Raw genomic sequence first — 24,073 nt, 5'->3', positions numbered from 1 at the left:
GAGCTCTCAGTAAATAACATTTGCATCGGGGTGGAAAGGCAGGCATGAAAGAAAAACAACAACAACAACCTTAAAACAAGTAGTAAATGACTGGAAGAGAGTTGGAGACATTTTTACAGATAACAAAGTCCCTGCACTGAGAATTAAATAGTGAATAGAATCTGCTGAGTGAGCATGTATGGGGAGAACATTCCTGGAAGAGGAAACAGCATGCAAAAAGGCACAGAAACCAAGGACTAGCATCTTCTAGGGCAGGCAGGTCATTCAATATTGAGGGATTGTAAGTGCAGGAAGAGCAATAAGAAAGCTATTGAAAAGATCTAGGTGGGACAAGGAGATGGAGGAGATACTTAGGAATTGGTTCCAACAAATTTCATCTTGATTAGATTTTAGAGAAGGGTAAAAATGAGCAAAGCATCTCAGATGCTTTTCTTCTCCTGTTGGAAGATGGTGCATTTCTTCAGGATGAGAATACAGATGGGAAGGTTTGGAGTCGACATGATCTATCCTGTCTGGGATATGGATCTGAGGGGCCTGTGGAATCTCCAAGTAGACACTTGGACATATGGTTCTGGAATGGAGAATACAGGACTGAGCTGGCTGCTTATATAAACCTGGAAGTTGTTGACATACATGGATGAAGGTTAGCCTTGAAATAGACTTGCCCAGGGAAGAGGCAGTTCTCAAGTCAGGCCGTTCCCACCTGCTCTCAATAATTGAGCTGCTCAAGTAGGTGACACTCAAATCCTTGAGGGCAAAAAGATAAACCTCGGAACTAGAGTATGCTGTGGTACAGCCAAGGTCAAAGAAATCCATTTTCTGGCTTACCTTTTCTCTACAGAATGTAAGTTTCATTTGTCGGAAAGAAATGAGAGGGAGCACATGGAGAACAGCTCTTGGATATTGAGGGACTACGTACAGAATGACAATTATAAACAACACTGTCTCTAGAAAAGCACTTCATTTACAAAACAGATTTGACAGCTCCAGTTGCTTTTTGGCGGAGCAATCCTGCCTGGCCCCTGTGCGACCTGGTGAGCTTCGATTACAGCTTTGATGCTAGCTCTACCACAGAGACCCCCTAAAAGGGGAGTGATAAATGAGGTCCTGTCAGGCTTCATTCCCTGGGTGGCCTTGAATCTCTGCCATTATCTGTTACCCTGCCAGTACTGACAGTGATGAACACAAGGCAGGCAGCTAACGACACCCCGATTCATTACCCAAAAAGAAGGGAGAGCAGAAATAAAGGGAAGGTGACTGCCATGTCGAAGCTTCACTCACGTGCCATCTTCCTCCTACGGGCCTGAATGGCGAAGAACTGATGGAGCCCATTTGTCTCAAACGAGGGCTCTAATGATGCTCAGAACAGAGCAAGACACAACGAAGCTTGCCCAGGAAACGGTACACTGGCCTCTTCATGGTAAATCTCTTCACGAGCCTTACAAATATAAGAAAAAATATTTATAGGGCCTGATTTTTTCAGTCCACGCTGACTCTAGAAAAACATGAAAAAATCAAAGACACATAAAATCATCAGTCTACACTGCTTGCCCATGCCAAAGTGTTATGCATTCCAGGAGAGCACACAGTTTCTCTCTGGAAGATTATATTAAGCCCGTGACTCTTCAACAGCAAACATTTTAGGCAGACCCAACCACTGCTTCCCATAAGAGACATTTATATTTCAAGTTGTATCTGGTTCCTCTCAAAGCAATATTTCATTGACATTTTTGTTTCCACTGATTTTTTTCTGACCTCATAGGAAATGAAGGTTTTGACTTCATTGGCTACCTTTTCTTACTAATGGGGTTTCCTGTGATAGCTGAAGGCACTGTGCATGTTCAGAATAAACACATTTTGAATCCAGTTCCCAAAGAAGACAAGGTTTTCCAATCTTAATCCAATCTACCTTAATCCAGGACATTAGTCAGAGCATGGTTCTGTGAGACCTTAAGAGGAGGGAAGTTTCAAAAAAGAGGAAAAATAGTTCCACGGTCAAATAGATTGGAAACACCTTGGGTTTATTCCTGTCCCACAGATTTCTTTCCTATACGACTTTTTCACAGTCCTTAATATACTAATGTATATTTTGACTCCCCTAAATCAAATATAATACGTAATATTTTTCCATCTGTTTTCTCCTACCCAGAATTTTTTTTACAGAATACTTTCATGAGATACATATCTAGACTAGGGTTACACAGAACCACACTCCAGAAACTATTGGTCTAGACTTGCCCACAAATCCTGTCTTCTTACTCATTTATCCCATCAACAAAATCAAATGATTCTGATTCAAGCTGCTGTTCTAAATATTTGGCAAAGTGAGACAGGCTGAGACTGGAATCCATGCTAAAGGAGATATGGTTCCTGCTCCTAGAGAATGAATACATCTTGCCCTATAATTTGTCCCCATATATTCTACCCCTTATCCTTATTTTTCCCTGTCTAAAAGAAGAAGCATCAGTTAAAGAAGATGTTGAAGCAGAGAGAGAAGCAATAATCTTAAATTTGGGACAAAGGCAGTGGGAATGATTAATACATGGATTTTATCCTTGCTCTTTGCTAAAGATCAAATTCTCTTTCTTAAAAAAAGTAGCATAAAACATTACCATTTCTTTTGGGGAGCATTCCAATTTTTTTTTTTATGTAAGTATGAATGAAAGTGGTCAGAGCTTCAGAATGCCTAAAACTACAGCATACGTTAAAAAACAAAAAGTGCCAGATCCAACAGCAAGCACGAAAGGATAACTCGCCTCAATATTATAAGACACTTTATATGTTTCTTGCTAACCACCCTATGTTCTTATTATGTAAGACATATACGTATTAGCAGTCTTTCTCATGTTGCCTATTTGGTTTCTTCTAATAAAGTAAGCCACTAGTTATGTTCAAAAGAACTTAGTTGAGGAGACCTGAAATCTGGGCTTCGGCACAAACAAAATTTAAAAAGAGATATGAACTAGCCAGCTTTATTTATAAGCATTTGTTTGTCAATCAAGCTATGAATCAAAGAAAAAAATAAAAACCAAAATGTTCATTATTCAAAGAAATTTAAACTAGTATCAGAAGCCATGTGTACGTTGCAAACTTGTAATGACTAGAAATGGACTCTATAGCCTCTGTGATCTTTTTCATCTTTAAAAAGCAATCAGGATTCAGGTGGGGAGAAGCGATCATCCAAGAACTAAAGTAATATCTGGAAGAGATGAAACCATCATTATAAATTAGAAGTAGCCCATCATTCATTTTTTTGCTCTCTGCTCTTCGGGAGAAAGTAGACTCTCTGAAAAAGCTTACTGCCTTCTTTCTTTGTGTGTTCCAGGAATTCAAAAGCCAATTATGATGTTTCCTAAATAATGTACAAAGGAAGACATTTTCATTTTTTTCCCCTTGCTCCCAGTGGCAAATGATTTGGATCCAGACCTCACAGAATTTATCAGTGATAGGATGAATATATTTTCACTCTTATGTGGATCCTGAGAAACTTAACAGAAACCCATGGGGGAGGGGAAGGAAAAAAAAAAAAAAGAGGTTAGAGTCAGAATGAGGTTTATCTTTCCACCATATCCATGCAAAATTCCCTCTTTCCAATTTCCTACAACCCACTGTGCGCCCTCTACTTTTCCTGCAAAGGCATTTATTTCTGTCTAGCCAATCTGAATTGTTCCACTGCCTTGCTACCCACTGGTGACAAATATACTTCTTCATTTCTAAGGTCTCTGAGAGCTGGAGGATTGATGGGCGTGAAGGAAGACCTGGGATCGCCAATGCAAGGAAGGAATTCATCTTATTAGCCTCTGATTTGAGTTAATCGCCAGGGAGATAATATTTTAAACTGCAAAAGACTTCTTGGAAGTTTCCAGAATTTCTCCAGAGACACAGATCAATAGACCAGAATAATCAAGAAAAGGGAGTGAGTTTGCCAAATGCCACTCACTTGGTAGGGTGTTTTACTTGAGTAAGCAAAAGACTTTTAATAGAATTATTCCAACACAGTAGAAAGAAGGAGCAAATCAACCCTCCAGGGAAGTGCCTCCAAACCACAGCTGAAGATAAAAGAAAGGGTGACATTTTAATTCCAATCTCCAACCCTCAACACAGGGATGTAGGTGGCACTTAATTTTTATGTTGCTCAGTTGATAAATAGCTTTCCCATAGCACTGCGCAATCAACACCCCGTCCATGCACAATAATGCATGATAATATGGGGGTCCAGGGCCCCATAATTTTGCATAAGACTCCTCTCTTCTCTTTCAGTTAAAATAACTGAAAATGAAGTTTGCCTGATTGCTATGAGGGCTCCTTGTCTTCTTTGATGTTTAAATATTAGCCCCCAGAGCTCAGAGCTAAATTCTCACCAGCATAGCAGAGTTATCTGCCCTGCTACCCTGAACCAGGCATAAAAATTCAAATTTTTTAAAATAAAGCCTAGGGGCGCCTGGGTGGCTCAGTCGGTTGAGCATCTGGCTTTGGCTCAGGTCATGATCTCACGGTTTGTGAGTTCGAGCCCCGTGTCAGGCTCTGTGCTGACAGCTCAGAGCCTGGAGCCTGTTTCGGATTCTGTATCTCCCTCCCTCTCTGCTCCTCCCCTGCTCGTGCTCTCTCTCTCTCTCTCTCTCAAAAATAAATAAACATTAAAAAAATTTAAAGTAAGGCCTAAATTTTTATTTATTTTTTTAATGTTTATTTATTTTTGAAAGAGAGAGGAAGAATACACGCGGGGGGTGGGGGGAGCAGAGAAAGAAAGGTGACAGAGGATCTGGGCTGACAACACAGAGCTCAACGCAGGGCTCAGACCTACAAACTGTGAGATCATGACCTGAGCTGAAGTCGGACGCTTAACTGACTGAGCCACCCAGGTGTCCCTAAAGCCTAAATTTTTAAAAAACAAGGAAGGAATCACATACGGTAATATACAAATGACGAACAAACCTCCTGCTCCCCAAAACATTTCAAAACCTTCTGTCTTCGACTTGATATGCTCTTTTCATTTTCTTTTCGTCTCCCTCTGTCTCTGCTCCACCTCTTTTTCTGCTCCTCTTTATTCCTCTCAATCTCCCTCTAGGTGCCTTTCTTCTATGGTTATGACAGCCACTTAAGCATCCGTGGGTGCTCACACTTGGCTTGCCTGGCGGGGGGCCATGGAGGCTACCCAGGAGAAAGGAGACACTAAGAAAGTATAAAAATCTGAGCTGGAACAAAGCATTTCTTTAACATGAAGTCAAAAGTATTTTCCTTAGCCCGTGCTGCATGGGCTGTATTGTTAACTTCTATCAAAGGGGTTCATATCTCAGGAATCACGGGAAAGTTTCAAACATGACTGATGGCCGGTCAAAAGAACATCTACAGCGCGATAAGCCGCAGAGAGGGAATGTGCTGAGCCGGTTAAGGATTGCCTGGCTGTGCCTTTCAAATTCCTTTCATCACAATCGGTGACTGTAAGCACTGCAGGGTGAGAACAAGCCAGGACTTTGTGGAATATTCTTAACTGCTGATATGTAATCCATACAGCCACTGGTAGCGGCCCGAGGATAAAAGATTTAAAGAAATGGAGACACAAGGACTGATTTTTTTGAAAGGCAACTTGGAAGGGGGGAAAAAAGAGTGAGAACAGTAAGATTTATGTTAACCCATTGGGAGTGCTCTGGAAATCTCTTTGATGAAGGATTGAGATTGCTTTGAAGCAGACTTTATTGAAGCAAAAAGTAAGTGTGGTGCCCAGGGACTCAGGTTGACTGGGTCACTTATCAGTCTTCCTGACTTTGAGTTTCCTTTTTCTTGCAAATTCTGCATGCTACCAAACTCCTAAATGCTGCTCTACAAAAATATTCTCCTTCTGAATATGATTGAGCCTTAGTAATTAGTAGAAACTTGACCGATGGGGCATAAAGTAAAAAAACAAGAATCCAGAAAAGAGAATACACATACACACACACCGCAATATAACATATAAAAGGTTATTACAAATCTTAACCATGATGCATGACTTTTCTTACTATGAGTTCAGATTTCAAATACAACACTACAGGAAAGTAGTGGCAAAGTCAGTAAGTATCATGAGGAAGCAAAGTGGTTAGCCGTTTCCACTGATGCGGAATAGTAGCTGGGCTAATAGGACTTCAGGAGCCAAAAGTAAAGATGGTCTTGGCTAGAAAGGAGAGAACAACAAATAAAGTTTGGAACCACCAAGGAATTCGCATGGAACCAGGAATATAAAAGATTCCCTTAAATAAGCGAGACTACCAGTTCCGGGATCCTGGAAGAAATCCTCAACAGAAAGATTTAAAAAAAAAAAAAAAGAAAGAAAGAAAATCAAGGCGGAAAAGAAACAAGTACTAATGAGTGCAATAATGACTGGAAAAGAAGAGAATGCTGATGACGAAAGAAAAGCTGAAAACTTCGCACTGTCCTTTCTAGCACAAGCCATTGGCTATGGCTGTGTTATTATAATTATTCTTTTCTATAACTTGTCAGCTGTGACCATACAGTAATGAGGCTAATTTTTTTTTCAAAAACAAACTACAGCTTATCCATTCAAAGTGTTGATTTTTCAAAGAGATCAATACGGGTGTTAGATTTTAAAGTTCCCAATAATCAGTAAACTCTTGTCCATGTGACCAGTGTTTTGCCTCTGAAGACAGTTTCCATTCTGGAAGTCCCAGAAACGGTTCGAGCAATCATACAGCAGTGTTTGCAACATCACTGGACTTAGTGTTTAGCCTTCCCAGAAAACTCTTTGGAAGAATGGCACTAATTCTGGGATACAAGTTCAAAAATCAGAACATTGGTCACAAGATGAAGTTACAGGATTATTGGAGCAAGGAGGGATTGATCCTTCTCTACAGGCCTTTTGACAGATACTAAGAAATAAAGCAATCTGGTTACTCTGACAAATGAAGAAACCACACTAGAAAATATGAAAGCGAGAGCGGTAGAGGCTCCACCTATTCGATCATCAAAGCCAGAAACAAAATGAAATCCTTATCCTGCCATTTGCCCTGATAAAGAAATATAAACACAATGTATTTTCAGATGTTTAGCATACCGATACGTTCCACAGAGAGTCACAAACCCAACACTCATGGCCAAGGTGATTCCTGGGGAAATCAATAATACCACGACTTGGCAAATGCGGAAACCCACTGCCTCCCCTTAGAATTTCCACCAGAGAGCAAGAATACTTTAAGACACAGAAACTTTAATATCATAAATGAATAACTATCTGCAAGCAACTCATCCTTTATAGAAGGAAACGGTCCAGGGTTATAACAGTAAATGGATATATCTCCTCCATAGGAGAAGACCAAGCAGCACCTCCCACCCTAAAGACTGTCAAAATGACAAATATTATGCTGTTTTGTAACATCTGGGCCAGTTTCCTGTGTTTTATTACAGTGCCCACCATCGGTGGAGTTCCTTCGGGGTGGTCGACTCCAATGTCTTAGAATTATGGCATTCTTATTTGGTCTATGAGAAAATAAATGTAGTGAACACGTAAACTTTGGGAAATGTTTTTTCTACCATTTTCCGGCTTCTATAAAATCTATTAGTTACATGAAGCATTTTCCCAAATGTGAGGCAACTGACTCAGTATCAAATGTTGAATTTTGGTACTCAGAGGAAATCCAAAATCCAATATGACAGACTGACATATTGGTAAATGTGATGAGTTCCAATGTGGCATCAATTCCAAGTCTCTGAGAGATGAGCAGGGCCAGGCAGTGGAAATTTTTGAGGCTGTTGCAGCAGCTAGAGTCAGAAAGTTATCATAGGTGATTTCAGACTTAAGGATAAGTCATCAAAGTCCAAGGAAAGCACAAAAACAATTTGAGAGGCACCTGGCTGTCTCGGTCGGTGGAGCATGTGACTCTTGACTTCAGAGTTGTGAGTTCAAGCCTCGTGTTGGGTGCTGAGTTTACTTTAAAAAAATAACATTATAGGGGCGCCTGGGTGGCGCAGTCGGTTAAGCGTCCGACTTCAGCCAGGTCACGATCTCATGGTCCGTGAGTTCGAGCCCCGCATCAAGCTCTGGGCTGATGGCTCAGAGCCTGGAGCCTGTTTCCGATTCTGTGTCTCCCTCTCTCTCTGCCCCTCCCCCGTTCATGCTCTGTCTCTCTCTGTCCCAAAAAAAATAGATAAACGTTGAAAAAAAAATAAAAAAAAAAAAATAACATTATAGGGGCGCCTGGGTGGCCCAGTCAGTTGAGCGTCCGACTTTGGCTCAGGTCATGATCTCGCTGTCTGTGAGTTCGAGCCCCACGTCGGGCTCTGTGCTGACAGCTCAGAGCCTGGAGCCTGTTTCGGATTCTGTGTCTCCCTCTCTCTCTGACCCTCCCCCGTTCATGCTCTGTCTCTCTCTGTCTCAAAAATAAATAAATGTTAGAAAAAAAATTCTTAATAACATTATAGATTTAATTAATTAATTAATTAATTAATAATTTGAGGAAGGAAGGAATAGTTTCTTTACCATAACTGGCTAATTTTTCTAATAAACCAAGTTCATGTTTTCTGTTCAGCCTAAATTGGTGTGTTAATGCACCCCAGTGGAGAAAGAACAGAACAAAATAACACTTACTGAGCCTCTATCATGTGCCAGATACTTTACATCACAACAATCCAGTGTGAGAAAAATCATCACCCCCGTTTCTGCACATGAATCAGTTGAAGACTCTGAAGAGAAGTGATTTATCCATAGTCACAGAGCTTACAAATGGTGGATGCAAGATTCAAACCTGGTCACTCTGGTATCCAAAGCCAAGTACTTTTCACATCCCTAAGCCAAGCTCAAGTGATGTCTAACAAGGTGTCTTTTAGTTGTTTCCTGTTTTCAGGCAATAAGTACCAGGAAAATCCATTTTTAATTAGGAAAAACCTGTTTTACAAATAATTTGCCATTCAGTTCCTTTAATAAGGGCTCACCTGGAATATCTTAATAAATGAAAAGAATGCATTTTTGCATGAAGTACATGTATTAGTGTAAGCATGGGGTCTTTTTTTTTATGACGCATCATAAGTCTCCTCTTCCATCTATCCCCTCACCTTGCCCCCCACCAGCACCACTACCAACAACCTCCAAGCAGTAACAAGCATTTACCCAAGGCTGGGCCTCAGGGGAGCCACAGCACAAGACATTTAACAGGTGAAAATAACTGAAGAGGATGAACTCAGTAATGACAGGACAGGGTATATTTCCTCCACTTCAAGCTCCCCTCTGCTCTGATGTTCTGACTCACCTTCCCCAGCCTCCCACTAGAAAGCTGTATGGCGTCCATTTTTCAGTGTCAGGCACTCACTAAATAAAACATAAACACAATACTCCACGGGGCCCCAAACAAAACCATAATTTGAACAGCACTTAAAGGCCCTTGGTCGCCATTCTGTTTCTCCCATAACCAGCATGGTTCAGAAGCCTCATAACTTGTCCTCCCCACAAGTGACTTGGCTACAAAGCAAGTTGTTTAGAGTGGCAGATAACAACCTCCCTTGAAAGAAACTAGAGAAGCATTTTAGAAAATAGGGTCTATAGCAAATGTGGTCACACAGCAACCTCTCAGGACTCGTTTCCTTCAGCATCACCCTAATGATGCTGCTCACAGTCTAAACGATGGAGAACGGTGCTCCTACACCCCCTAAGGGCTGTGACGCCCCAGTATTTCCTCTGCATCTGATGCAGGGAAAACTGAACAGATGACAGTGTCAGGGGACTTTCTCCTGGTTAATAGAGAGAATTTGAGATCACCTGGAGAGGCTCAGTCTATTGCAAAGACTCTTTGGGCAGTAATGAGACTTGAGAGATTGATCTGCCTTCAGGCAAGGCCTCTCCTAAACTACCCTAGATGAGACTCTAGCCTATTTGAAAGACCTCTTAAGAAAGGAGATTCTTAACTCTTCCCTTCTATACAGGAACGGGGAAAGAAATGGGAAGACCATTCATTTACATCCCAAATAAGCATTTATTTGCGTCAAACAATTAATTGGCCATACGAAACTGAATCCCATGACATTGGGTAAGTTATTCGTAGATCATTCATAAGGAAAACACCTTCCTACCTATTGCCTACAGGTAGGACCTGAAAGAAGAAAATCCAACCAAATCATTTCCTTGATCAAAATTCTTCTATGATTCTCCATAATCCAAGGAATCTCATGCAAAGGAGACTGAAGAGAGAAACCCTCTTCTCCCACGCCAGGCATGCTTTCACTTAGGGTGTTGTACTTATTGTCCCAGATGGCCTATGGCTCGTGCCCTCACTTTCTTCAAGTCCATATGCAGACACTTTCTCACTTAGACCTTCCATGACTACCCCATTTAAAATTGCAGTTCCACAACACACACACACACACACACACACACACACACACACAAACCCTGTACTCCTTTCACACTTTTCTCTATAGACCTATCACCATCAAACATACTACATAACTTATCTTTTTTTATTGTCTATCTTCCCCTATCAGAATATAAGCTCAGGGATGGAAAATATTTTGGGCCATTTTGCCCATTGTTTTATATCCCTAGTTATTAAAACAGAGCCTAGTACCTAGTAGGTACTCATTACATGATTGGTAAGAGAACTGAATGAATATATAGCTTCTTTAAGACTTAGACTCTTATATAAGCTCACGGATCATTACTTTCCTCAAACAGGATGTGGACTAATGAATATGCAATAGCTATTCCTAGTTGGGATCTTAATTCTCTTTAAGAGTCTGGAATGAGGGTTTTCAGCTGTGATCCCAGGACCCTTGGCACTCTTCTGAGATGTGTCCTCTCCCCAGCCCTTAACCCTACCACAGAGTTCAACCCTTGCTTCAACCAAGACAGCTCTTCTATCATCTTTCTCATGCACTGGAGTTTTCTATAAATTGTTAGTGATCAAGAAACTGTCCCATTGCTAAAAACATAGAAAAAAATCTAGCCTGGACCACGAGAGAGAAAAGCATAAAACAACACTGATAGAGTCTCACAGAAACACAAGCTTAATTCATTCAACAAATATTTATAGAACACCCATTATGTTCCCAGATTGGCTGGACAGTAGGAATACACTGGAAAGCAAGACATAGTCAAACTCACATTTAACTGAGTTCACACAACAAATCATTATAATATCCTTGGAAACTTTGGAAAATCGAAGGAGAATTGAGGAAGGATGTCAGGGATGTCTCCTGCCAAAGACATCTACTAAGTCTTAAGAATAGTTGTTAGTCAGATGAAGCATAAGAAGACCGACCTTCACTCTGTAACCTTAAAAAAGATCTTAACCTTTTCAGGACATAGTTTCCCCAACTGTTAAAAAAAAAGGGGGGGGGAGGTGTTGAAAATTAGCTGATAGGTAAAATCCCTCGCAAATAGAAAAAATATGGATCCAGGGTTTCCTTACCTGGAAATCCTACTTGCCCTACAACCAGATATCAGAAATCATTTGTTTCAAGTAATATTGCTAAATATGGAATATTTTTGCCACTTCATTTGATCATTAATAATTTATTTGGCACAGAATGATGATCAATAAGTCCCAAGGGGCCTTTTAAATTAATTGATATTTTCTTCCATATATGAGAGACATTCATTGCAATGTCCAACTTCAAATTCAACAATTCCATTTTTACTATGCTAAACACCAGATATGAATAACCTTAAAATAAGCTATGGGATCAGAAATTTTATTGTTCACCCTTAGCATCATTTGTTTTTACACTTGAGACATTCTCCCACATTTAACATATTGAGCAAGGAAGCAGAGCTCTCTAAATCTGTTAAATTTGGAACTAGGAAAAATTTCAAGACATTTTACTCCTCCCTGCTTTCAAATCATAACCAACATATCAGCCAGGAATTTGTTCACTGTCATCAACTACCAAACTGTCAAAAGTTAACAGGTTAGCACAACGATAATGAGTGGGATTCTGAAGTATATGCACTTGGAGAATATCTGTGTTGAGCTTTTGATGTATATAAAACTCATTACACTCATGGTGCCCAGGAAGTTGGTCCCTATCAAGGGGGATCAAAGAAAATGACTTAGCATCAAAAGAATCAAGTTAATAGCAATATTCCTAAACATAAATATTGGGGTATCTTTAATCTTAAGAGGAAACGAAATGAAAGTGAAAGAATTGAAAGCAGATATTCTTAAATTATGAAATGTGCATTGGATTTAATCTACAGTTCTGACACTGGCTGTGTGAGAGTGGATAGATCGCTTGAGTGCTTTGACACTGTTTTTTCATTTATCAAATGAGGATAATAACACCTATCAGACTGGAGACAACTCAAATTTTAATCAACTGATGAGTGGATAAACAAAATATGGTATATCCATGCAATGGAATATTATTCATCATTAATAAAGAATAAAACACTAATACATGTTACAATAGGAATGAACCTTGAAAACACACTAGATGAAAGAAGCCAGTCACAAAAGACGACATATGGAATGGTTCCATTTACATGAAATGTCCAGAAAAGGCAAATTTATAGCAGCAGAAAGTGGATTAATGGGGGTCTAAGGCTGGGATGGTGAAGTGACAGCTAAGGGGCATGGGGATTCATGGAGCGATGATGAAAATATTCTAAAATTGATGGTGGTGACAGTTTCACAACTCCATAAGCATACTAAAAACCACTTAACCGAATCCTTTAAGTGGGTGAATTGTCTGGTATTTGAAGTATATCTCAATAAAGCTGTGGTTTAAAAATAATACTTTTCAGGTTTATTGTAAGGACTAAACAATATAAGACATATGAAAGATCTTCATTAAAAACATCCAATATAATATTAGCCATATAGTAACATTTAAATTTTCCTTGAAAAAAGATGTTTTCAATGCCACCCAGTCAATCCACCGATACCTAAAACAAGCCTAAAACTACCAAAGTGGCCATGATCTGCCACATGCTCTTACATTAGCGTGTGTACCCCGTATGGAGGCTGGCCCCATGGCACAGTGGTGTGACAGGAGTCTGTCCATCTCATTAAGATTCCATCTCCATTGCTGAAAACTTGGGCAGCTGTCACTTTAGACCTTATCAAACTTCTAATTGTCTCACTGCTTGATATCTTACCAGAGTAAGATATTAACAAATGTTAATAAAGCAGACAAGGATAAGCGTTCTGGAAGGTGTTTGGATATAGAAAACCTACCGTAAAAACAGAGAGTGGCAGGTGTACATAAAGCAGGAAAGTTGGAGAGAAATTTTTCTCATGTGACATAACCATGTTGATTCCAATTCCGAAGCCATTTTCCCTTGCAGTTGGAGTACATCTTGGTGAACACAGCTTTCTCTTGTTTCATTTAACAACTGCTGTTAAAATTTTAGTGACAGAATGAGAAAGCCATTTAATGGAGATTGCCAAATGTCTGATTAGATGATGGTGGAAATCAAAGGAGGGGAATCCAACTGCTAAATATAATAAGCTCAGGCATAAAATCATTGATGAAAAAAGAAAATGGTACCCTTGCTTTTTTTTTAATGGGGTACATGTATTAGATATTTTCTGCAATTCTCCATTAAGTTCATTAGGTCTAGTTACTGACTAGCTGAATTTCAGTTCTACGTTGATTTCACATCTGATCAAGCCAAGACCCAGAATTACTGCAAACTCGTTGTGACTAAAAGGAAAAAACAAAACAAAACAAATCAAAACTTGTCTTTCTAAACTTAGAAGAAAGTAAAAACCATAAAAGAAAATTATAAGTAAATTTGATTACCTGAAAATTTTTAATTTTTTTTAATCATTTATTTTTGAGAAAGAGACAGAAACGGAGAGTGAGCAGGGGAGGGGCAGAGAGAGAGAGACACAGAATCCAAAGTAGGCTCCAGGCTCTGAACTGTCAGAGCCTGACATGGGGCTCAAACTCACGAGCTGTGAAATCATGACCCGAGCCAAAGTCAGATACTTAATTGACTGAGCCACCCAGGCACCCCATTTTACCCGAAAATTTTAAACTACATTTAAACAAAAAAAAAGACAAAAGCCAGATTTTGAAAGATATTTAAAACAAATATGAAAGATAAAATATTTGTATCCAGAATTTAGGAAGAAGTTATACAAATTAATAAGAAAAAGACAATCAAATAGGAAAATAAAGAATATAAATAAGCAATTCACTGAAAAGGAAATACAAATGGACAAGAAACATATGACAATAGGTTCACTCTTACTAATAAACAGGGAAATGCAAGTTAAATCACTAATGACATTTTGCACCAATCAGGTAAGAAAAAGTGCTAACATTTGAAAATACTATGCATTGGGAAGGTATTTTAAAGAAAGGGATCTATTCACTAGTGTTGGCTGTTGGCTGCGGAAATCAGAACACTCACTTTACACCACCTGTTAAAATAAAAAATGTCCAGGGGCGCCTGGGTGGCTCAGTCGGTTAAGCGGCCAACTTCGGCTCAGGTCATGATCTCACGGTCCGTGAGTTCGAGCCCCGCGTCGGGCTCTGTGCTGACAGCTCAGAGCCTGGAGCCTGTTTCAGATTCTGTGTCTCCCTCTCTCTGACCCTCCCCTGTTCATGCTCTGTCTCTCCCTGTCTCAAAAATAAATAAAATGTTAAAAAAAAATTTTTAATAAAATAAAAAATGTCCATATTCATGACGCAGCTTTTAAACTTCTAGATATCATTTTTAATAAAAATTTAAAAAATTTTAAACTGCTCTAGGCATATGCAAAGATGTTCGCTGCAGTAGAAATCATGGAATTGTTAAATAAAATGTTGTATATTCAAGAGATGAAATATTATATAGTAGATAAAATGAATGAACTAAAGTATGAGTGTGTACATATGTGCACATAGCTGTAGATAATTTTGTTTAAAAGTAATTTGCATAGGGGCACCTGGGTGGCTCAGTCAGTTAGGCGTCTGACTTCGGCTCAGGTCATGATCTCATGGTTCATGGGTTCGAGCCCCATGTGGGGCTCTCTGCTGTCAGCACAGAGCCCACGTCAGATCCTCTGTTTCCCTCTCTCTCTGCCCCTCCCCTCTCTCTCTCTCTCTCTCATAAGTAAACATTTTAAAAGAATAAAAAATATATAAGTAATTTGCATAAAATTACATAAAATATAATGGAAATACATTTTATTGTAAAATGCGTTTTAATGTACAAACAATACTGTACATTTCCTAGAAATACACATATATGTATGTTAGTGCAAAACAACAAAAATCTGGAAGAATATAAACCAAATGTATGAGCATGAATAGCATTTAAAAGGCAGCACTCAAAAAAGGCAATGCCGCTAACAAAAGGGAGGGCAAGGTCTAGATGGTAGTTTAAGAGAACTTCAGCTCTATCTAAAATATTTTAATAAAAACCACAAAAGAGGGGTGCCTGGGTGGCTCAGTCAGTTAGGCATCAACTCTTGATTTTGGCTCAGGTCATGATCTCACAGTTCCTGAGATTGAGCCCTGCCTCGGGCTCTGTGCTATAAACCTGCTTGGGATTCTCTCTCTCCTTTTCTCTCTGCCCCTCCCTCCCTTTCTCTTTCTCTCTCTCTGTCTCGAAATAAATAGATAAACATTTTTAAAAAGAATAAAAACACAAAAGGAGAATATAGTCGTGTATTACTTGTATATTTTTTTAAGTATATGCTTAAATAAAAGCCTGAGACGTCTATCAAAACATTGAAGTGGCTTGCTTGAAGATAGATATATTGAGGATTGATGTTTTTACATATATGGGGAGGGGTGAGTATGAGATGTGTATGTATGTATGTATGCGTAGATGTGTTTTCAAAATTCTCCCATGTTAAAAAAATGGAAAATGTGACTACCAGATTTTGATATTCAGTCATCACAAGCCCAACTGTAAGAGTGGCCTGGATTTCAATGTGGTAAAAGCACCTTATATATTATATAGAAGGGATAACCCACTAACTAATCCACTGGTATCCATTATATTAAACATTAGATTAAAATCTTCATTAAGCTTAAGCTTTCACCTTGGAGATCAAAGAGAAGACCTTTGAAGAAATGAGCAGAACAAATAGATTTTTGTGATTAAATATTACTACATAATTTGTCTTAAGCACTTTTCCTTTTTAAAATGTCAACATAATTATATGATAAATACTACCTTAATAAGCCCTAGAAATTCAGATTTTAATTATAGAAACTTGGGAAACATGAGCTTCTAGCCTCACATCATTTAACTCTGGCCCCATGGAATTTGCAGGTTATGCCAGAATCCTTCATTACCCGGTTACACACTAGTGGACAATATGACATTTTGCTTGGAAATGATATAGGATAATATGGTGGAAAATAACTGCACTTTTTCTATTGTGCTTCTTCTGTAAGGCTATAAATAAGTTGAATTGTGCTCCCTTGATTTATGTTTATGACTATTATTATGATGATTTATTTTGGGTTGAGTGCTGACAGTGTGCTGAGTGCTATACCAGACTCATAAGAAGAAATGGTTATGCCCCAGAGGCTTACATACCAAGACAAACAATTCAGCCATAAAATACACCAGCTAAGAGATGCTTAATCTCAGCAGTGCAATGCTTCTTGGAGTTTATATGTAGGTGGAGAAAATTTCCTCCAGCTGGAGGAAGAAGGTTAACACTCTCTGAAAGACTTTGAGGACCAGTTTTCAATAGAGATTTCATATAGGCATAAAGAAACATCAAAGTGCATGCTCTTAGCCATAGCAAAAAGGATGGTTGATTGAGGGTTCCCCAGCAAACAGTTTCAGGCTTTGAGTTAGATATTGGGGGTATAAGATTGCCCTTCAAGGGCTTCAGTCTGCTAGCCATACACAACTCTGTGATTCCAGGTAGGTTCAATGTGCTACTTTTATATTACAATCACCTTAAATCTGTTCTGGAATAATATTGGTTATGGACATCTAACTATCTAGACCAGTGTTTCAAAATGTGTAATTTAAAGAACACTAGTTTTGGAGGTGGTTTTTAGCTATGACAAAATGAAAAAAAAAAAAACCTGTGGACAAATAAACTTGAGAAATTCTGGGTTGAACAAAGTCAAACAAGAATCTCTATTGCAAGAATTCTCAGAGTCATCAATCAGGCCATGAAAATGGTGAATCTCTGAGTCTGACTGCACAATAATTTTTGGTAGAGCACTTCATAGGACTAGTACTCTGGGAAATACACATTGGGAAACATCGAGGTTTGATAACAAAGGAACAAAAGAATAAATTAAACCCCCAATTTGTTTTAACCATCATGGTCATTGGAGTCTTTTGTTTTCTGATTTGAGAGTTCAAAGGACATAATGTGCCCTGAGCCTCTTTCAGCTGAGCTGAGCAAGGCACAGTCATCCCCACATTTCAAGCCTGGTTGGAAAGAAAACGAGAGTAGCGCGCGAGGCACAATAAAAGAGTCTGCACTTTTGTGGTAGACGGCCTCCAAGATGGTCCCCAGTGATCCGTACCTCTCTGTGTTCTTGTCCTTGGGTTGTCCCCTTCCATAATGAATTGGGCTGACTTTTGGAATATTACAGAAAAAAAAGGATAGGATATTGTGGAAATAATAGAGTGTGACCTCCAAGGCTAGGTTGTAAAAGACATTACAGCTTCTACCCTGCTGTTTTGGATCACTTGCTCTGGGGAAGGCAGCTACCATATTGTGAGAATATTCAGCAGCCCTATAAAGAGACCTACGTGTGAAGAACAGAGTCCTGCCTGCAGCCATCTCAGTGAGTCATCATGGAAGCACCATGTCGAGCTTGCAGATAACTGCCATCTCAACCAACATCTTGACTACAACCTCATGAGACACCCTGCACCAGCTAAACTGCTCCCAAATTCCCGACCCCCAAAAACTTTGTGAGATAATAAATGTTTATTGTTTTAAGGCACCTCAGTTTGGGGGTGACTTGTTACACAGCAATAGATAACTAACACAACAGTCTAGATTTTTCAAGTTTTCAAGTATTCTGTTCTGCTGTTCATCCATGTGTCCTAATTTGGGGGTTCAAAACATTTGACCACAGAAAGAACTGCTTGCCTTGTGCACAGGATTGGAGTCACTGAATCTCAATCAGTACCAGAACCAAAAGAGGACTCAAGAAAAATCTGTATGGAGCTCTTTGAGAATATACCACAACCACCCAGCTCACTAACAATTTCTATTTCCTAGATGGGGCAAGCCAACTTCACGATGAACTGATAAAATCCAAGAAATAACGATCAGGTCCCTTTTGGAAAATTGGCCCACTGACCGGGTTATTGAGAGTCAGAAAGTAGCCTCTACCATCAGCAAAAATTGATATTGCCCAAGCTCCACTATGGGGTAAGACAGAAGGCTCAATCTCTTATGCTAACTGAATTGAGGGGGCAGAGGTGAATCCAGCTCTCCCAATGTGTAACATTAGAAAGAGGCAACTGAATAGTGTCCAAGGATGAGGGCAAGATTGGGAATATGAGACACAATACAAACGGTCCAAACAGAGTTGTGCAAGATGTGAAAGCATGGTAAGGGGGCTTAAAACCAAGATAAGAACATAGCAAGGGGGTCTAGAGGGGCATGCCCTATCATATTAATAGGAGCCCTATAGAAAGGAGCTGTGGAAAGATGCTAAACAACTTGGGAAAGATGGTGATCCAACCTAGATGCATGAAAACTCCCAGATCATACAGGAGAAGCAGACAGAAAGGAATAAACACATGGGTTGGGCAAGCTTCACAGAGCCACAAAGGAGCAGCATGTGCAAAAAAGGCGATGAGCTGTGTGACAGGGTACACATCAGTGGAAAGCCCAGCATTAGGAGAGGGCCCTGTCTGAGCTATGACCTCAGGGTCATACCCAAAAACAAGTGAGAGGGAGAAGAAAGGGGGAGAGGGAAGGGAGGAAGACAGGGAAGGAGGGGAGAGACAGAGAAGTATGTGGACTTTGTTCTCATTAAGGAAGTTTGGGAAACTTTTGCCAGCTGTCTAGCTGAGTATGGATTTCTGGGTAAAGAGGTAACCCGTAAGAAAATAACCCTGGGCCATTTTGACCACAGGTCCAACTTGGACCATTTGGACCGACTCAAGTGTGTGGGGTATTGTGTGTGTGTGTCAGTTGCCCTTTAATGGAATGGTAAACTTTTAAGGAATTCTGCACAAATAGGTTGGAATTATTTTCTCCCATTGCACCAAGTCCAGAAATAGTCCATGACCAATGATCCATTACAGCTGCCGGTAGAAATAAATTTACTTGAAACTTTGCAACAGGCTCAATACACTGTCTTGCCCATGGAAACGCACGTAGCGGTAATCAGTATTCCTCTCTGGGCCCAGACCTGGTGGATAATTACAATTAAGCTTCAATGGATTAGCTGCCAGCAGGACAGTAGATAGTGAGTGGTATTTTACATCTCTACTTTTTCAGCAAATTTGGGCATGTGGGTTTATTTCCTTCTCCATGGAAAACAAAAAAGTTATTTCCAATTAATTCAGGAGACCATCAAAATTACTGAAAATTGTACTGTTCCCCCATGGTAGGATGAATGAGGTACAGAGTGACTCTCCTCATTGTGTTAGAAATGCAAGGGTCACTCATATTACTTACAGAGCCCCTAGTTTACATTTTCCAATTAGGAGATAATCAGTGTGCCATTATGAGTAAAAATTGTTGGAATGACCTTTTGGCTGTATATTTTAACCAGCAAATCTTTGGGGAGTGTTTGATTGAAAGCATGACAGGAGAACAAGGCAAGTTATACTGATGATAAATAAGAACAATTATCACACTTATTATTTGATAAATAATTTATTGTGATTTGCCATTAATCCATCTCAAGCCACCTCCTGAATAAAAATAAACCCCAAATACTGACTTCTTCAGCTTTTCCCACATCATGTCAGTAATTCTTGGCTGAAAAGCACAAAGGAAGCATTTACCTGGAATATAAAGAGCTGTCACTGCATACTTGATAATTTTAATCAGTGCAGATAAATTATGCCCCTTATATAATGGTAAATCAGTACTTCACTTTCAGCCTTTAAAAAAAAAAAGTGAGGGGCACCTGGGTGGCTCAGTCAGTTAAGCGTCCGACTTCAGCTCAGGTCATGATCTCAGGTTTGTGAGTTCGAGCCCTGTGTCGGGCTCTGTGCTGACAGCTCAGAGCCTGGAGCCTGCTTTGGATTCTTTGTCTCCTCTCTCTGCCCCTCCCCAACTTGTGCTCTGTCTCTCTATGCTCTCAAAAAATAAATAAATGTATAAAAAAAAAAGTGAGAAGCCATTTTGAGAAGCCATAGCTCAACAAGGAGTCTGTTTTCTTCTTGTATCTCGTCTTCCATTCTTATTAAAAGCCATCAGCCTATGCATTTTCAGTCAATACCTACAGCAATATTCCTAATTGCAGAGTGTACATACTATTATAATAGAATAATTAAATTTTCTACAATCCTCCATAAATCCCGTTGGTAAGGATTGGTTCGATCTATAAAAATGATTCTAAATGTTGGACATTAGGGACAAATGTTGTTTCTACTACCATACTCTACTTGGTAATTCCAACAGGCAGATATGTATTAGTGTTAATCCTGGTACCAGATAAGTAATGTAGAACATTTGGACGCTGATCGTATTTCCCTCACGGCTTCACCTACTGATGTTTTGAAAAAATTTATATTAATACTACTTTTCCCATCATGTCCTCAAATCTGACCCACTGGTGTCTCTTAATCAAAAAATGAAGCCTTGATTCTACTCCTTCTCTTTTTTTTTTTTGTAATTTGTTACTTTACAAAAATGGATTTTTTTTAAGAAAATTAAGTCGATTTCTTATTATTTACCTCTGACATTAAACATATAGCCATTATAATATTTTTTCCCATGCTTTTTTCTCTTGACATTCTTGGTCACTGCTAATAATAATAATTATATAATTATTACATAATAATATATTATTAAAAATATTATATAATAATAATAGTATTATTTACTCAGTCATCCTATCTATAAGCTTGGACTCATTTCCCAGGATTCCAGGAACATTTTTTAATCAGTAGAACATTGATATTGGACAGAAATCCATGTATCATTATCAGAAATTATAAATTGGTTTTACCTGTTCTGGTCTTCCCTACTGCAAAACTGAGTTATGGACCCAAGGCCAAAAGGTTCTCTCCTCTGCCTTCAGGTATCTGAAAGAGATTAAAATATTTTTTTAGGGTCTGTTGAGAATGTGATTATACAAACATTCAAGCAATTTGACACCCTCTGAGTCAGGAAATTCTTCCTCATGGCTACCCTAATCTCTCCAGGTGCAACGGAAGCCCATTTAAAATTCGATTTGAGGACGGGGAGACTTATTGAACTCCTTTATTTCACAGACGAGGGAACAGTGGGAAAGTGCACACCACAGTGCTGCATTGTCAGGGCATCCTTAGGACTGACAGGATGGGGAAGGGAATTTTTGAGAGTCATTCCTACCCACAGTCAGAAAGTCTTTTATCTACCATCATGTGATGAGCGAGCATCAACTTTACGAACCCCAACCAGAGAAGTCCTGAAAGACCCACCCCACATGCCTTACAGAGTAAAGCAATGAAACGGAGAATTATGAGTGTACTTCATGGCATTATAATTTTAAATAATGGGTAAATTTTAGATTATACTCAATTTAAGGACAAAGCTACTTTTCTTAATTTCTAATATATCATACACAAGCCAAGAAACCTCCCTCTATCATAGAAATCATAGAAACTGTGTAAAGAAAGCTAGAAGGACCAGGAAGAAAAATGCAGGCAGCTTTCTCTTGTCTGACATGAGAAATAGATTTCACTAATGCAAATCAGGACAACTGAAGGTCTCGTGATAATGCAGCATGCAGTATTTTAAAGTCACATCATGAGAATTCACAAAAGGAAAATTTTTTTCTCTGTCATGTTTCTCTTGTGTGTGCGTGCATGCGTGTGTGTGTGGTATGTGTCTCAGACCACACAAATACCGATAAAAAATAAATGGCACAAGAAAAGGAGTATCGTACTCCCCTCTAACCAAAATTAGTATAAGTTTCTTACAGGTGTGTTCCTCTTTTAAAAAGATAACCCACTTTTGGGGCGCCTGGGTGGCTCAGTCGGTTAAGCGTCCAACTTCGGCTCAGGTCACGATCTCGCGGTCCGTGAGTTCGAGCCCCGTGTGGGGCTCTGGGCTGACAGCTCAGAGCCTGGAGCCTGCTTCCGATTCTGTGTCTCCCTGTCTCTCTGCCCCTCCCCCGCTCATGCTCTGTCTCTCTCTGTCTCAAAAATAAATAAACGTTAAAAAAAAAAAAAAGATAACCCACTTTGAAAACTGATAACCCAACTCTCCCCAACTCGAGGCTCTCAGGAAAATTAGATACATGGTATTTGGTTTACAAATGGCTAACAGAATGCTTATGGGCAGATCCTTCTGTTTTAACCAATTCCAGAAATGGCCCTTCTGTGAAGAGGCCCGTGATAGAACATTCCAGCACTCCCTACCAAGCAGAACAAAGCTCACATTTCACACAATTCCAGATATCTTCGGGCCTCCTAAGTTACCACCTGTGGTTTGGATCTAAGCAAACAGAAACCTAAAAGAGGAGACAAATCATCAGTAAGTCTCGTAGGTGCTGATCCACAAATACTAGGAGCCAAGGGAAATAACCAGGAAGGTCTTGAAGTGATGCTGCCAGAAAGGGAATTATGATCTGGTTGGCATCGGGGAACCTGTTGAGATAAATCAAATGACTGAAATGTCAATACTGAGGAATGCAATCTGTGAAGAAAGGACAAAGAGGCGGGGAAAGGAGGGCTTGCGCTATAGATCAAAAAGGGTTGGGATGGATGATAAAGAAAGTAGCAATGCTGAACTTTATGAGTTAAGGTAAAAGAAAGATATGAAATAAAGGAGAATTAGCAGTGGGGGTCCTCTGTGCACTACTAAATCAGGATGTGCTCACTGATAAATTACTGTAGAGGGAAAAAAAAACAGATACCCATGTCCCCCTAAATAAATAAAATGTAGCATGCAGTATAAATCTTGGCATAGATGTCTCGCCTCTCCCTGCTGCTACCCACTAAAATGTTCCAGCGTTCTTCCCTTCCTTTCCCTTTTCCTCCTTCTGACTCCCGAACAAGTGTGGGCACTGAGACCACTGTTTAACTTCTCACCTTTGAATTAATGACGACATTCTTGGTTTCAGTCCTGCAGGTCCCGCGGGCAGACTTTGACCACCCCGGGGTTTAAAGGCACCGTATAAATAAGGCAAACATAAGTAAAATGCTAGATGACAAGATCACAAAACTCTGCTACTCTAGATTTCAATTACGGAGACATTTCTTAAGGGATAATAAAAAGAGCAACATGTAGGTCATCCGGGAATTTTTAGAGTCGCGTTGCTATTAGTCGCTTGTTTCATAAAGTGGAAAGGGCAGCTAGAGGTGAGGCAATTTGGGCCTGCTCACAACAAATAAGGAAGAAACAATCAGGAATCTTGAGGTGAAGGGCACTTGGGAGCATGACCTGATTCCATTTGCAATGCGGAGAGGAGCCTTATTTGTGCAACTCCTCACAGATACACAAAATAGGAAAAAGGTGAAACCATAAGAGAGAATTCTACCCTGAAAGTTAAAACTCACAAGGGAAAAATCTGTGAAGCAAAATTACACTGTGAAATGTCATTCTCTAAAGGGCTTAAACAAGAAGTGTGATAAATGTTATTACTCTGCAGCACCATAAGGGTGTTGAGGACTCAATCACTGCTCTGATTTTGCCCAACAAGTGCAAGAAGGCAGTTACAGGAAAACAGACCCTGTTTCAAAGTGCTTTCAGCCTAAGAGCTGCAGGGAGAGAGGCAAAATGGAAGAACCACTAATACAACCATCAAGCTCATAAATAACTTTGGATCATCACTGTCTAGTTGCCCTCTTGGGTTTAAAGCCACTTTGAGGTCAGAATAAGCAAAGAATGAATAGAGTTAAAGGTCAGAAAGGTCCGGAAAAAAAATCCACTCAAGAACCAAAAGAAAGCCAGCCAAAAACCAATTTTCCTAAAGATCTCAGCAAAACAGTTGCAAGAAACCCCCCAATGTCTCTTCAAGATCAGGCAAGTGTGTCTAAGACTGGAGAACA

General features: G+C 39.6%; 1 long non-coding RNA gene across 1 annotated transcript; it reads right to left on the bottom strand.

The window, feature by feature from the left end:
* Positions 1-1,210: 1,210 nt before the first annotated feature.
* On the bottom strand, positions 1,211-23,546 carry LOC123582991. Its single transcript, XR_006704685.1, has 3 exons — positions 23,114-23,546; positions 21,046-21,121; positions 1,211-1,438 (listed from the first exon to the last, which is right to left on the bottom strand). It is a non-coding gene; the product is annotated as an uncharacterized LOC123582991 (long non-coding RNA).
* Between the last annotated feature and the right edge of the window lie 527 nt (positions 23,547-24,073).

Source organism: Leopardus geoffroyi, chromosome B1 (genome assembly GCF_018350155.1).
Source record: "Leopardus geoffroyi isolate Oge1 chromosome B1, O.geoffroyi_Oge1_pat1.0, whole genome shotgun sequence".
Classification (NCBI taxonomy): Eukaryota; Metazoa; Chordata; class Mammalia; order Carnivora; family Felidae; genus Leopardus; species Leopardus geoffroyi.
Note: the sequence above shows the minus strand (reverse complement) of the source record. Positions and strands in the feature narration are given on the sequence as shown.